Genomic DNA, 16,155 nt, shown 5'->3' with positions numbered 1-16,155 from the left:
CAATTCTTATAGGTTACAGTTTTGAGTGGTCATATACTCAAGTGACCACTGTCTCTGAAGTCAACTTTTACAGTTTTAATAATAAGAAATGTTTATTGTGCTCACATAATAGGAAGTCCTGAGAAAGGGCACTCTGAAGTTGGTTCACCCAGTGTGAAAGCAAAATTTTATCCCTTGAAGGAAAAGCAGGAAGAACCCTACTGCTTAGTGCAATGTCAAGCATGATCTACAGACTAGAATTGGTCATTTGCATCTCAGACTCCTTAATGCACGCAGCCCAGCCCACAGTGTAGGTGGCTGGCGGCTAAGTCAGCTGCCTGTGACTTTTGTATTGTATTGGGAGGTTGGGGAGGAAGGTGAAGAGTGTATATAATAAAGATAATTTGATCTGTGTTTATTGTCTGGGAGATTTAGTAGACATTATGTGTGATATAAAGGATGATAAAAGTTGCCTTCCTTGATTGTATTTTTCAAATTCAAATGACAGTTTTAACTGAGGTTTTGGTTTCCAAAGGCTGTTCCCATTACCTAAAGCTAAACAATTTATTTCTCTCCTTCCTTCACTTCTTACTTGCTTCCTTTCCCTCCCCATACATCCTATTCCTCTTATTCAATCTCTCCCTTAAACCTCTCTTCCGTCTTTTCCTTAGGATAGATTTTATCTGAAATCTATTTTACATTACAATGGTTATTTAAATTTTAATTATATAGCTAAATTTTAATAGCTAAAAATTTTCTGTGAAAATGTTAAATGAAAGTGATTCTTTTTGTTTTTAATACTAGCATTTTGATTTTAGAGCTGAGCTTAAAGTCTTAGTATATATAAGAAGCACATTGGTAAACTGAAAAGTTTCAAATTCATCCTGTGAGAAGGACTCAAGGGGAAGAGAACCAGCAAGCACTAACAAAAGAGTTTGGATTTATTGTGCCATATGTGTATATATATATATATATATATATATATATATATATATATATAATATATATATTTTTTCCTGGTACGTGGGCCTCTCACTGTTGGGGCCTCTCCCGCTGCGGAGCACAGGCTCCGGACGCGCAGGCTCAGCAGTCGTGGCTCACGGGCCCAGCCGCTCCGTGGCATGTGGGATCTTCCCAGACCGGGGCACGAACCCGTGTCCACTGCATCGGCAGGCAGACTCTCAACCACTGCGCCACCAGGGAAGCCCCTGTGCCCTATATTTTTGAAGCACAGTAGCTAAAGCTTTGTAAAAAGACTTCCACATAATAATAAAATGTTATAGTCAAAAGAAGTTTGAGAGATGATTTAGTCCAAACTTCTTATATTATAGGAACAAAGAGGTGAAGCGACTTATCCAAGGTCACATAGCGAATTAGCAATAGCTTGTGCTGGAATTCGGGTAGAAGGTGCTTTTATTATGTGCCTTTTCGTCCGATAATGACCTCATAAGAAATTAGGATAACGTAAAAGCAAAATAAATAATTACCAATGTCAATCTCTGTACTTGCACCTTCATTACAATTATTTTCAAAGCAGTTTTTCATTTTTCTCTTAGGCTGAACTCCAAGAGACCATGACAAGAAAGTAGTCTATTCTGTCTCCGTAGCATAACTAGGAAGGGGTAGCTGTTGTGTGTGCCTCTGTCTCTGAAGCTGTCTCTTCCCTATTGCCCTGACTTGCCTTGTTGACCTCTTGACTAGAAGATAATTCCTTTCTTTTTTAAATTTCATTTTTAATTGGAGTATAGTTGATTTATAATGTTGTGTTACTTTCTACTGTTTAGCAAAGTGAATCATCTATACGTATACATATATCCCCTTTTTTTGGATTTCCTTCCCATTTAGGTCACCACAGAACATTGAGTAGAGTTCCCTGTGGTATACAGCCGGTTCTCATTAGTTGTCTATTTTACACATAGTAGTGTATATATGTCAATCCCAATCTCCCAGTTCATCCCACCCACCCCTTCCCTGCTTGGTATCCATACGTTTGTTCTCTACATCTGTGTCTCTATTTCTGCTTTGCAAATAAGTTTATCTGTACCATTTTTCTAGATTCTACATATATGCGTTAATATACGATATTTGTTTTTCTCTTTCTGACTTACTTCACTCTGTATGGCAGTCTCTAGGTCCATCCACGTCTCTACAAATGACCCAATTTTGTTCCTTTTTATGGCTGAGTAATATTCCATTGTATATATATGTATCACATCTTTATCCTATTTTTTTAAATCTAATTTTATTTTTTAGAAGTTAATTCTTTTTTTTTTTTTTTTTTTTTTTTGCGGTATGCGGGCCTCTCACTGTTGCGGCTTCTCCTGTTGTGGAGCACAGGCTCTGGACGTGCAGGCTCAGCGGCCATGGCCCACGAGCCCAGCCGCTCTGTGGCATTTGGGATCCTCCCAGACTGGGGCACGAACCCGTGTCCCCTGCATCGGCAGGCAGACTCTCAACCACTGCGCCACCAGGGAAGCCCTAGAAGTTAATTCTTAATGATCTTTCTCATCCTCCTTCATAGACACTTGAAGAGTGTTGTGAATTACACTCTGCCTGGGACAACTGAAGTTCTGTATTCCTTTCCCCTCTTCTGGTAAGACTACCTGCCATGTGTTGATTTATCTCACCCCATGATGTCATTGATGTCAAGCAGTGGCATACCTGTCTAGGTCTTAGCAGTTGATCTAATGGAACATGTGACCCAAGCCTGGCCAGTGAGACTTCTTTCCCTGAGTTTTTATATACCGAAAGTTGAAGTGCTCTGTCCTTTGGGGTTTCTGAGCTGTGATGCTATAACTTGGAGCTGTGTGAAAGAGTAAGAGACATGAGGAGAGGGGAGAGGGAATGGGGCAAAGAAGCAGAAGAACAGAGGAGAGAGGAGTGAGTTGAATTCCTTAATTCAGTTATTTCCAAGGTCAATGGCCTCCATATGCTTCCCAGTTACATCAGGCAGTAACTCCTTTTATGTAGTTAAGTTAGTTTGAATAGGATATATTGACTTGTCTCTGAAATAGTCCTAATATACATCCCCACTTTTTTCTGTAGTTCCAGGTTAAACTAAAAGTCTATAATGTAAATTTCCCACTCTGCCTTGCTCTGATGCCAAGTGTTAATCATAATCAGCATCGGTATTAATTGCAATAGATCTTCATGCTTAAACTAAAAGTGCTGAATTGGTCAGCATTTGAATCCAGATTAGTGACAACAGATAAATTACACTTTAAATTAATAAATGAGGTGTTGAATGAGTATTAAAATTTATAGGATGTTTATTCTCACCTTGAATTTAATATGATAGGTTTGTTACTTTTTCTCTCTGCATCCCTCTCTAAACTGTCTATTCTCAGGTAGAAAAATTTCAGGAAAAGATTATTTTTTTTGCTATCATTAAATTCTTGATTTGTTCATGAAAAAGAAAATCTTATATTTATTTCCTTCAAGAGTATCCAGTATATTTCTTAGCTTTTTGTAATGTTTGGATTGTATCTGGGACCATATTTGAGGGTAAATTATGTCCATTCTAGGTGTCTTGACTTGCTCCCAAAGTGGGCTGGTAGATATATGTCATCAATTTGATCAATTCCTAAAAGACTTCTACCATAAAGTAGATGTGAGAAGGTCTCCGGGGGGGTGGGGAGGTGTGTGTGTGTGTGGGGTGGAGGGGTAGAGGGTTGGGGGGGTGGGGAGGTGGGCAGGGCTTGCTTAAGACTGTAGCTTCTCAAAGCCTTTAAAATGCTAATTTGCACAGTTAATCCTCCAAAGGAGACTGCAAAAGGTAGCATTTCTCAAACTTTTTTTTTTTTTTTAAACCCTCGGGTACCTTTTTCATCATCGGTTATGTGTTCGGTCCTGGAGCTATAGCAGTGAACAAGGTAAGAAGTTTCTCTGCTTTCACAGAATTTGTAGAAATTACAGTGTATCAATTATTTGCCTTGCTGAAACATAAGTACAAATAAGCACCTATATATCGTATGCCAATATATTTAAGAGCTATACATTAAGCTAACAAATTGTTAAAATGCGTTCCATGTTCTTACCTTGACTGACATACCTACAAAATGACCTGGAATGCAGACTTTCATTTAGAATTTTTGGATTCCTTGGCATTTTGTGCCCTGGTTCTCTGCTTTCTGAGTCTCTTTCCCACTTCTCTTCCCACCCCAGGAGAAGTTTTGCTTGCATGTTTGTGGACACCACAGTCTCTTCATCCAAAGTCTACCCTCCTGGTCCTGAGGAAGCCCAGAGCACTGAGGGTGATGGGGAGTGCCTAGGGTAGAGGCCCCAGAGCTGGTTCTAAGTAGTACTTCTCACTATATCACCTATGAATATCCTGTGTTCTGAGGTATGTGCTTTGGGAACCTGAGTTCATCATTTTGAAAACAGTGACAACCTTGAGAAGATTATGCCATAGAATTTTGTTTCATTTTGGTTTTGTTTGTTTTGTTTTTTTCATGCCATAGAATATTTTTTTAAAAAATGTTTATTTATTTACTTGGGAGGTCTTAGTTGCGGCATACAGGATCTTTAGTTGCAGCATGCAAACTCTTAGTTGTGGCATGTGGGATCTAGTTCCCTGACCAGGGATTGAACCCAGGCCCCCTGCATTGGGAGCACGGAGTCCCAGCCACTGGACCACAAGGGAAGTTCCCAAGCCATAGAATTTTGACTTAACTATAGTGTTGTCTTTTGTGACAATATGCACGTTAGAATGTTGAAACAGTTAAAAAAATTCTGGAACTATATTAAATTAATCCACCACTTTTCCAGAAGTCAGATTTAACCTATAACATATTTTGTCTTAAGCCTGGAAGTAACTGACAAAAGCTTCTGAACACCAAAGACCTGCCCAGAGCACACTGGGATCTGTAAGAGAAGTTGAGCGCTACCATTCAGGTCTCACCCAGTGTCTGAAAAAGAGGCAGCACATACTGTTAGTAAGTTGAATTAATAACAAATAGCAGGGAAAAGAGAGGAATGCAAACAGTTGACAGAAAAACTATGAAAACACAGCACAGCCATCAGTGGCATGTAGCGTATAGGAACAGACAGCCTTACACCCCTCAATCCTTGCTTCATAGGACTTTACATGAGTCTCCATAGATTTAAAGAGTGAAATTATGTTTATAATACTCTTTATTTAAAAAATGATAATGTGATGTGATAGACTCTTTGCACATGTTTAGAATGGAAAAAAAACTGCTTTGAGATAATGGCTTCTGTAATTAGTAACATTCACTTAGGTGGAATATCTAACAAAGAAATGAATGTATTTAGTAGTTGCTGAAAACTTCCAGATTAATGGCATTCACCAGCATATGAATTACCACTCTTACGCTTAAAATGCTGCACAGCATGACTTGTTTTTCTTTTAAAGGAGGCTGTACTTTTTCAGCCTTCTCTTACCCACACTGTGCAGAGTTCTAGGAAGTCCTTTGGAGACAAGTGTTTATCTCTTCACTGAAGGACGCACTAAGAAGAACTCAGGTCATTCCTTGATAAGGGCTCCTTTAACACTTGATGGGAGAATCCTTCCTGCACACTGACAGACCAGATTTTTGGGAGCTGGAGCAGTGTTTGTTGAAGGATATTGGATCATTGCTTATTGGACCTGATGAAAGGCTCCCTTTGTTTCCTTTAGAGTATGTTGCAGACATTTTCTGAAAGCATTTTGTGACCTTCCTATGGCAAAATGTTTATTTGCCAGTGTATCTAGTGGACAAGGAGGGAGAACAATGAACGTGCTAGTATTAAGTATGTGCCACAAAGTTAAGTTGTTGCTAGACATTGACTATGACAATACTGTGTCGCAGCTTTCCTTATTCTTGGCAGCCGAGGTTCAGAGAATTACACTTGATCGCACATTATCTGTTCACAGAAATTATAAGAATGGCACGGCCTAACAGTGCTTATTTACACAGAACACCCTAGTTTGCTGTTCCCCCTCCAGCTTTTCTTAAACAAGCAATTTATTCTCAACAGTTTTAAATTTCAAATCAATATTTCTACTAAAATAGCTTTACGCTTTTCATCTTTATGAATGGACAAGTAGTGGAAGAGAATCCGAACGAGTTTAAGCAGTAAAGATGAGGCTGTCGATAGAACATGTTCTAGGGGAGTCTGTGAAGATGACATAGTTCTGTTTTATCTTTCAACACAAAAATAAATGTGAATGGACAGATAAGGCAACTTTCACCCATTAACTAAATATTAAGTAGTGAAATTGGTTTCTGGGAAAGAAAGTAGATTGGTGTAAAATTTCAAACAATGATCACTTATATGTGGAATATATTAAAAAAACAAAGATACAAATTAAATTATTTCCAAAATAGAAATAGACTCACAGACATAGAAAACAAACTGTTGGTTACCAAAGGGGAAAATGAGGTGGGGTGAGGGATAAATTAGGAGGTTGGGATTAACATATGCACACTATTATATATAAAATAGATAACCAACAAGGACCTACTGTGTAGCACAGGGAACTGTACTCAATATTTTGTAATAACCTATAAGGGAAGAGAGTCTGAATATATATATCTATTATAGATATGTATGTATATCTGAATATACATCTATCTGAATCACTGTGTTGTATACCTGAAACTAACATGATACTGTAAATCAACTATACTTCAACAAATAAAAAATGAAAATAAAGAAAAAATAAAAATTTTTAAAAATGCATTTGGTAGTTGGAAAATAATAAGTAGTTTGCTCTTTTAAAGTTCGTACTGAGTACTCTTCATCGACAGGGTCTTCAGCAGAACATATATAGGGAAAATTTACTTTGGGGGGCCGGGTATTCATAAGCATTCCTGAGGTTGCTCAAAGTGCTTATACTGAGATACTACTGAAATTATTCTCCATTAATTTGGGGAAGTGGGATGATAAGCTTTTGAAACTACTTAAAATTACACAGATAATACATATTTATTGTAGAAAACTCACAAAGTACAAATAAGTAAACAGAAAAATCAAGTAAATGACCAAAAAAATCACAAAGAGATGAGTGTCATTAATATTTTGTTCTATTATATCTGTGTGATTATAAAAAAGATTATATTATATAATTGTTATTTTATTTTGTTATGAGTTGGCAATACATAATTTCTGTGACACAAAATTTAAGAATCTGCTAAAGTATACGTTTCCAAGTCTAGCTTTCATTCATGTCTCTGTTTTCCCTATTACCCAGACCCACTTTTGTTAGATTTGTGTGTAGCCTTCCACTGTTTTGTTTTCTTTAAGTTAAATTTAAAAATTAAAAAAATATATATATATATATTTAGAGCAGTTTAAATTGACAACGAAACTGAGAGAAAGGTACAGAGATTTCTATACCCCCTGCCTCCACACATGCATAGACCCCCAGTATCAACATCCCCTGCTAGAGTGGTACATTTGTTACAATGGATGAATCTACATTGACACATTGTTATCACCCAAAGTCTGTTGTTCATATCCAGGGTTCACTCTTGCTGTTGTATATTCTGTGGGCTTGGACAAATGTATAATGAAGCGGATCCACCATTATTATATCATACAGTGTATTTTCACTGCCTTAAAAATCCTCTGTGCTCCGCCTATTCATCCCTCTCCCCACCCTTAACCCCTGGCAACCACTGATCTTTTTGCTGTCTCCGTGGTTTTTCCTTTTCCAGAATGTTATATATTTGGAATCCTACAGTATATAGCCTTTTCACATTGACTTCTTTCCCGTAGAAATATGCATTTACTATTACTCCATATCTTTTCATGGCTTGATAGTTCTTTTTTTTTTTTTTTTTTTTTGCGGTACGCGGGCCTCTCACGGTTGCAGCCTCTCCCGCTGCAGAGCACAGGCTCTGGACGCGCAGGCTCAGCGGCCGTGGCTCACGGGCCCAGCCGCTCCGCGGCACGTGGGATCTTCCCGGACCGGGGCGTGAACCCGCGTCCCCTGCATCGGCAGGCGGACTCTCAACCACTGCGCCACCAGGGAGGCCCGATAGTTCATTTTTTTTTTTAGTGCTGAACAGTATTCCACTGTCTGGATGTACCCTAGTTTATTTAACCATTTACCTACTGAATGACATCCTGCTTGCTTCCAAGTTTTGGCAATTATGAATAAAGCTGCTATAAACACTTATGTGCAGGTTTTTGCGTGGACATAAGTTTTCAACTCCACATACCAAGAAGTATGACTGCTGGGTGGTATGACAAGAGTATGTTTAGTTTTGTAGGCAATTGCCAACTGTCTTCCAAAGTAGCTGTGCCATTTTCCATTCCCACCAACAATAGATGAGAATTCCTGTTGCTCTACATCCCCACTGGCATTTAGTGTTATCGTTTTTCTGGATTTTGGCCAGGAATGACCAAATAGTTATAGTGGTATCCAATTTGTTTTTTAATTTGCATTTTCCTGATGACATATGATGTGTAATATCTTTTCATATGTTTATTTTCCTTCTGTGTATCTTCTTTGGTGAGGTATCTCTTTGGCCCATTTTAAAATTATGTTGTTTGTTTTCTTATTGTTGAGTTTTAAGTGCTCTCTGTATATTTTGGATAACACTCCTTCATCAGATGTGTCTTTTGCAAATATTTTCTCCCAGTCTGTGACTTCCCATTCTCTTGATGTTGTCTTTTGCAGAACAGCAGTTTTTAATTTTAAGGAAATTCTGCTTAGCAATTCTTTCTTTCATGGATCATGCCTTTGCTATTGTATCTAAAAAGTCATCATCATACCCAAGGTCATCTGGGTTTTCTCCTATGTTATGTTCTAGGAGTTAGTTTTGCATTTTACATTTAGGTCTATAATCCATTTTGAGTTAATTTTTGTGAAGGGTATGAATTTGGGTCTAGATTAATCTTTTTGCATTTGGATGCCCAGTTAGTTCAGCACCTTTGTTGAAAAGATGATTTTTGCTCCATTGTATTGCCTTTACTGCTTTGTCAGAGATCAGTTGACTATATTTATATGGGTTTATTTCTGGGTGCTCTATTCTGTCTTAATGATCTAATTTGTCTGTTATCTTGCCAATACCATACTGTCTTGATTACTCTAAAGTAAGACTTGAAGTCGAGTAGTGTCAATCCTCCAACTTTTATGAAATTACCATTTGTTAAATTTTGGTATAGTATCAAAGAAGAATACACACAATTATCTGAGAAGAATGTGAAATACTCCACCCTTTTCCAACTGCACATCTGTGTGAGGTTGGATTTTCTTTATAATAGTTCAAAGCAATATATTGCTTATAGATTGAATTTAGAAGCAGATATGAGAATCCAATTGTGTTTTATTAAGCCAGACATTAAAGATACTTGCAAAAATTTAAAACACTTCTCACTAAATTTTTTATTTTGGAAAATGCAGTTATTTTCATAAAAGCATACCACGTGTGTTAAAGTGTAATGGATTTATTAAAACGTTTAAAATAAACATTTTAAAAATTTCTATTTCAGGGCTTCCCTGGTGGCGCAGTGGTTAAGAATCCACCTGCCAATGCAGGGGACACGGGTTTGAGCCCTGGCTGGGGAAGATCCCACATGCCGCGGAGCAGCTAAGCCCGTGCACCACTACTGAGCCTGAGCTCTAGAGCCCACGAACCACAATTACTGAGCCCATGCGCCACAACTACTGAAGCCCACACGCCTAGGTCCCATGCTCTGCAACAAGAGAAGCCACTGCAATGAGAAGCCCGTGCACCGCAACGAAGAGCAGCCCCCATTCGCTGCAACCAGAGAAAGCCCGCGCACAGCAACGAAGACCCAACGCAGCCAGAAATATAAATAAATTTATTTTAAAAAAATTCTTTTTCAATTTCTAATATGGTAAGTATGAATATATATAGCCTACATAAATGAAATCTCTTTGGGGTCATCAATAATTTTTCGGAATCTGAAGCCCCCTGAGACCAAAATGTTTGAATCATATTCTTGCTTCTCTGTTAGGGTTGGGCAATTTGAAAATGGGTGAGGTCTGAAGGTTCAAGGCAAATCATTCGTTAGGGTGGTTTTTTTTTTTTTTCTTTTTTTTTTATTGTGCATGATCTATTCTCTGAGTTAATTCTCATGTCTCCATTGATACAAGTGGAAGTTTGTTCGCTTTAGAATAGTGCACAAACTGAGCTAAACTATTGTGAACATGTTTTTTCTTTTCCTCTTCTCCTTCTATTTTTACCATTTTGCTTCTAGCCAAATGATTCCTATTTATAGCGATACCTTTTATGCCTTAAATAATCTTGTTTTTAGTCTTTTATTCAGAATTCACCAAGAAGTCTACTTTGTCCACTCTATTCTGAAGCAGTGCTATCACCGTGGGAGAAGTACACTGAGCATGGGATATGCTATGTGTGGTGAGAGGCTGCTATGAAGTTTTATAAGTGGCAGAGGGTTATGGATAAGAAGTCACCATTATCAACAAGAACAAGAACAACCATAACACAATCCATTGAGCATCTTTATATCCCATCTCTGTGTTTTTGTATCTGGGAAAATTTAGTTTGGAGATAAAGAATTTCTAAATATATCTATGTGGATATGGGATATAAGGTTCTCTGTAGGAGACAGATGTTTGGTTACATACTTCCTTTTAGGGATGCACCATAGTTTGGTGTTAGCTAAAATATTTGGCCAACATTTTTGTCTTTGGTTCAGGCTAAGGCTTTTGGAATGATGACTAGACAAATGTCTACTTCAGCTGTCATCCCTAAACATTCAGCAATGTGGTCATATGAGTTAAACCATGTTGAATCAGCATAACAATGCCAACAACAAGAGCAAGGCATATAATTCAGATTTACTGCTACTACCTGGATATTCACTTTCAAACAGATTACATTCTATATGTAGTTTGGGATGAAAAACATCTCTGTAGATTCTAAATGTTGACAGTCTATTGATCTGTTGAAGTATAAACGTAAATGATATTGCAAGAGTAAAATGCAACAATAATTAACGATTGTAGAAATTATTTTATATACAAAAATAATCAGAATATTTCAAATAATAAATGTATAAGGAAATAGATATAAAATAAAGATTAATATTAAGATAGAATATGTTAGCTAGATAACTTTAGGAAGAATATTATATCTTCTTAGAGCCAGTGAATATTTATAAAATTTAAATAATACAAGAAAGAATAATAGAAATCATAGCATAGAGATTAGAATTAATCTTTGAAGTTGTATTAGTATTCAAATATTAATGAAAATTACCTTTAAAACTATTCTTATTGTACAGTATTGTTTAGTTATTTAATTCTGTTTAGGCCATGAGTCTTTCAGGAAAAAGTTCTCTTTAGAAATTCTTCACATCTTGAAGGATGGATAAAAAGTAAAATGTTAAGTTTGCCTTGTTAAATTTGACAAGGTGGGAAAACAGCCCAAATCATGTACAACATCTGTAATAAATCATCTTTCATCTAGACATAACAAAGAATATATAGAATAAAGGAAGACAGTGTTAAACAAAAATGAGGAACTCCTAAATACGTCCATCTACCAACCTCAGTTGAAAGAGTGAATCTATTTAGTATAACAGATGAAGTGTATGAAGTGTATGGTGAACTCAGGATCAATCCATCAGCTGACAGTATTGAGGAACTGATTTTCCTATATTATGTCAAATTTAAAAAATTTTACTAGTGGTTTTAATGATAAATTATAGTAAAAACTACTTTTGGGGTAAAATCCCAAGATTCTGACATCTGAGAAGTTCAATCTGTGGTGGTGACCTAAGAGTTTGGTCTTAGATATGGCTGAATGTTGATTTTAACACTTGTTTATTTTGTGTTACCACATAATTTTGTGCATCTCTACTTTTTTAAAGCATCACCCACCCCCTTCTATAATAAATGAAAAAACGAAGAGCTAATAGTGCTACTAATGAGGTAGGACATCTTTCCTTTGTGTTTTTCTTTGTTGTTTATTTGCTTTGTAATTTTTTCTTCTCTGAAATGTTTATTTGCTTTCTGTCCATTTTTTTAGGGGGTGATGGTTATCTTTTTTTCTTACAGTTTCGTAAGAGTGCTTCACAAATTCTGTTTATCCTTGTTTTATCATTCATTTTGTGGCTTTTGTTTCCCCACTCTGCTTTTGATGTCCTTTGATGAACAGAAATTTAAAATTTTAATTTGTCAGGTTTATTGGTATATTTTGTTTGAAAAGTTCTTTCCTAACATGAGGTCATAAAAGTATTCTCCTATATGTTTTTCTAAAAGTTTTGAAGTTTTGCCCTTCATATTTAAATCTTCAGTCAGTTTGGAGTTTATTTTTTGTGTGTCTGTATTAAGATAAGGATCCAATTTTATTTCCGTTTGAATAGCCAATTCTTTCAGTACTAGTCATTGAATAATCTGTTTCAGTGATTTTTGATGTCATCTCTGGCATAAATCAAGTTTCCATCTGTGTGTGGCTCTGCTTTGGGCCTCTCTATTCCATCAGTTAATTTAGCTACTCGTTTATAAATACTACATTTGAAAATTACAGTGGATTTATGACGTTTTGATTTTAGTGTTTTCCTAACTTATTCCCTTCCTCCTTCTTCAACAGTGTCTTGACTATTTCTATGCTTTGCTTCTCCATATAAATTTAAAAATTGGCTTGCCAAGTTTTTTGAAAATTCTGCAGTGATTTTTGTTTCTTGAAGTAAATGTTACATACCATAAAACACAGATTTTTAATGTACAATTCAATGAGTTTTGAAAAGTGTATAGCCTTATATAGCCAGTAGTCAATCAAGGTAGAGAATGTTTCTATCACCTCAAAAGTTCCCTTGTGATCCCTTTCAGTTAATCCTTACCTGCCGGAAGCAACCGCTGTTCTGGTTTTCTATCATCATAGGTTAGTTTTGCGTGTTATTGAATTTTAAATAAATAAATTCATTTGGTATGTACCCTTTTCTGTCTGGCTTTTTTGCTCAACTTAATGTTTTTGAGATTTATTCATGTTTTGTGTATATCTGTACACACAAATACTTTTTTTTTAATTGTTGAGTAACTTTCCACTGCATGGATATCTCACGATTTGTTAGTCCATTCTCCTGTTGATGGTCATTTGGGTTGTTTTCCATTTTTGGCTATTATGCATAAAGCTGCTCTAAACAGTTACATACTTTGTATGGATGTACATTTTCATTTCTCTTGGTAATTACCTAAATGTGGAGTTGGAGGGTGATAGCATAGGAATATGTTTAAATTTATAAGAAAATGCCAAATAGCTTAAGTTGATAAAAAACTGCCCAATAGTTTCCAAATAGTTTCCAATAGTTTCCATCTTACATTCCCACAGCAATGCATGAGAGTTCCAGTGGCTCACATACCTGCCCAATGTTTAGGGATATCAATCTTTTTTTTTTTTTTCCGATACGCGGGCCTCTCACTGTTGTGGCCTCTCCCGTTGCGGAGCACAGGCTCCAGTCTCGCAGGCTCAGCAGCCATGGCTCACGGGCCCAGCCGCTCCGTGGCATGTGGGATCTTCCTGGACCAGGGCATGAACCCGTGTTCCCTGCATCAGCAGGCGGACTCTCAACCACTGCACCACCAGGGAAGCCCGGGATATCAATCTTTTTAATTTTAGCCATTTTAGTGGGTGTGAAGTAATATCTCATTGTGTTTTTCATTTGCATCACCCTGGTGACTAGTGATGTTGAGCACCTTTCCATGTGCTTATTGTTCATTTGTAGATGTTCTTTTGTGAAGTGTCTGTTCAAGTCTTTTCCCTATTTATTAAATTGGAATTGTGTTGATATTGAGTTGTATGAGTTCTTTCTGTACTCTATGTATAAGATCTTTGTCATATATTTGTATTGTGAATAGTTTCTCCCAATCTGTGGTTTGAGTTTATTTTCAAAATAGTCTTCATTAGCAGTTGAGCGCTGCTGATCTTGAATTGTCTGTGATTTTGTTCATTTTCAAATGTCTTTTTAAAAAAATATTCATTTATTTATTTAGGTTCCACCAGGTCTTAGTCGTGGCATACAAACTCTTAACTGCGGCATGCATGTGGGATCTAGTTCTCTGACCAGGGATAGAGCCTGCGCCCCCTGCATTGGGAGTGTGGAGTCTTATCCCCTGCACCACCAGGGAAGTCCCCTCAAATGTCTTTATTCCAATCATTTGGGATATATTCACTTGACAGAGAGTTCTCTTTGACAGTTTTTTCCTTCAGCAGTTTAAAAATATCATTTCTTTGTCTTCTGGTTTCCATTATTTCTGATGTGAAGTCTGCCATGGCTTGTGTTGCTGTATATTATGTACCTTTCTCTCTATTAGATTTTCTCTTTAACTTGGGCTGTCAGTAGTTTGATTATGATGTACCCAGGTTTTGTTCCCTTTGTATTTATTGTGTTTGGGTTCACTGAGCTTGTTGGAGCTGTAAATTGATGTTTTCCAACACAGCTGGAAAATTTTGGCCATTATTTTTTCATATACATATATATATATGTTTATGTATACATATATATATATTTTTTTCCTTTGTCTTCTCTCTCTTCTCCGTCTGGGACTCTAGTTATACTATATGCATTAGACCATTTTATATTGTCCTTCAGGTCACTAAGTTTGTTACTTTTTTTCAATTATTTTTCTCTCTGTTCTGTTGGATAATTCTTTTTGATTTGCCTTCAGGTTCATTATAACTTTCTTCTACAGTCTCTAATATACTCTTAAACCCATCTGGGAATTTAAAAATATATATCAGCATAATTTAAAGTTATAAGACTTCCATTCAGCTCTTTTTTTTTATAGTTTCTATTTCTTTGCTGAGATTCTTCATATGCTTACTTATTATGATCATCTCTTCCTTTAGGCCCATGAACAAATTTATAATATCTGCTTTAAAGCCCTTGTCTGCTAATACTAAAATCCACATCATCTCAGGGCTGTGTCTATTGCCTGCTGTTTTTCTTGGTTATCAGCCATAGTTTTCTAATTTTTCATATATCTAATAATTCACTATTGTATGCTGGACATTGCTATGGTACATTTTTGAGAGACTAGATTTTTTTTTTTTTAAATGCTGTTGAGTATTGTGTTGTAAGACACAACAAATTACTGGCAGATCGTTTTGGTTCTGCTTTGATTTTTTTCCCCTATATTACACTTATTTGTGAAAATTACAAAAATCTCTCATATATATATTTACACACACCAATTTTCATGAAGCTGAAACTTCTTGTACCACTTAAAGATATTTTACTAATCATGAAATTATTACATTCTATTATTATTAATTTCTTTGTAAGTATATTCTATTTCCTTAATTACATTGTGAGCCTCAGGGATGGATCTTCATTTTATAGCTTTTTGTAGTCACGGGATTTGACACACAGCTGGCACTCAATAAAAGTTATTATTTTAATGAATATGAAGGATGTCTTGCTGTGGTCCTTTGGGCTTTGCTCCGGTGTTTCTTCCATACCTAGTTTTGCTCCAATCTTATGAGTATCAAACATTGAGTTTATTCATTCATTCACTCACATACATCCATTATTCTGTTCATTCAACAAATATTTATTGAGAACCTACTATATGCCAGTTCCTATGCTGGTGCTGTGATTACAACAGTGAATAAGATGAACAATGTTCACACCCTCAGAGAACTTATGTTAGTGGGTACTGAGAGTTTAGCCTCGCTACTCCAAGGTATTGCTGGCTTGGCATCCATTTTGTTTGGCTAACAAGCCTGCAGGGGCCTTAAACAGACACTATTCCCTTTAATGCAAAAGCATGCCCTAGATAACAGAGTCACAAGTAATTTTAAGTTCTTGATATGATTTCCCCAACAGCCCTTGTGATAAACAGTCTTCTCTACTTCCCAGGACCTTCTCCTTGTGTGCCTCTTAGATAAGAACCTATGTGGAGCTTACTGAAACCCTGCTTCTTTTGATTTGAATTGACCAATCTGGTCTTAGTCAGAACCCCAAAGCACTCCACCCGTGGATGCTCATAAAGGCATGTGCCTCAGGTCCTGCCCCTTTCTCTGCTTGCACTCTGCCTGACCTCCCAGTGTGGCCCTTCAAAATGTGCTGTGTACTTCACAGGACCTGTGAGCAATGACCTTCTTTGTTTCAATTATTCTTGTGGTCTTTTGTTCCTTGTCATCTGGCATTCTGTGTTCTACTTAACAAATGTTAATTTAACAGTGAGGGAGACTAATAATAAGGAAATAAACAAGTAACCACATAGATAAA

The sequence above is a fragment of the Pseudorca crassidens genome, chromosome 4, assembly GCF_039906515.1.
Source record: "Pseudorca crassidens isolate mPseCra1 chromosome 4, mPseCra1.hap1, whole genome shotgun sequence".
In the NCBI taxonomy this organism is placed as follows: Eukaryota; Metazoa; Chordata; class Mammalia; order Artiodactyla; family Delphinidae; genus Pseudorca; species Pseudorca crassidens.
This window is presented reverse-complemented; position numbering follows the sequence as displayed.